Source organism: Mus caroli, chromosome 12 (genome assembly GCF_900094665.2).
Source record: "Mus caroli chromosome 12, CAROLI_EIJ_v1.1, whole genome shotgun sequence".
Lineage (NCBI taxonomy): Eukaryota > Metazoa > Chordata > Mammalia > Rodentia > Muridae > Mus > Mus caroli.
In genome coordinates, this window is record NC_034581.1 from 21,058,530 (window position 1) to 21,059,566 (window position 1,037).

General features: G+C 40.3%; 1 protein-coding gene across 4 annotated transcripts in view; it reads left to right on the forward strand.

Moving 5' to 3' along the window:
• Window positions 1-1,037, forward strand: part of Taf1b (TATA-box binding protein associated factor, RNA polymerase I subunit B) — a 78,029-nt gene that overhangs the window by 21,683 nt on the left and 55,309 nt on the right. The window lies entirely within an intron of this gene.

Here is a 1,037-nt window from a genome sequence, read left to right on the forward strand (position 1 = left end):
TCTTATAACCTCAGTATTGGAAGGAATAGATACAGGTAGATCCTCAGCCATCCTAGCTAAATCCACAAGTTTCAAAGTCACTGAGAAACCCCATTTAAAAAAATAAAGGTTGGGGCTGGAGAGATGGCTCAGTGGATAAGAGCACTGACTGTTTTTCCAGAGGTCCTGAGTTCAATTCCCAGCAACCACATGGTGGTTCACAACCATCAGTGATGGGATCTGATGCCCTCTTCTGGTGTGTCTGAAGATAACTACAGAGTACTTAAAAAAAATAAAGGTGGAAGGGCTGGAGTCAGCAGTGAAGAGCACTTGCTTTTCTGGGACCTTCATTCAGTTCCCAGCACCCACATGATGACTTACAACTGTCGATAATTTGAGATCCAGGGGATTGGATGATTTCTTCCAGGAAGAGCACCAGGCTTCTGTATNTGGTACATATATACATGCATACAGGCAGAACACCCATATACATGAAATGAAGTAATAGTAATTTTTAAAAAAGATTCAGCATGATCAAGGAAGATCCTGTCATTGATCACAGATCTACACCCCCTACACACATGTAGCCACATGCAACCCACTTACATATGCACAAACACTGCACACAATACAACACACAAATACTTAGGATACATCTTGTACCTAGGCACTGGTATGTATCAGATTTCTTATTTTCAGTTTCTCTCTCTAACCAAGAGTCATTTTCATAAAAGCAGAGTGCCATTGTGAGTCTGTTTTCTTGAATGTGTGGATTGCCCTTTCCTGACTGCTAGAAATTATTTATTTATCTTGACATTTGAGTATTCGTCAACCAAAATATGTGTTGAAATGGAACATTGTCACCTGTGAAGGAAAACAGTGACACCATTAGTATATGTTGAACCTGGTGGATGCAGTGATCATGTATTTCCACATATGCTTTGAGCACTGTGAAATACACATTAAAAAACCTTAAATCTCACTGGGTATGGTGGCAAAGCCTTTAATTCCAGCATTAGGAGGTCTAGGTAGATAGATCTCTGTGAGTTCCATGCCAG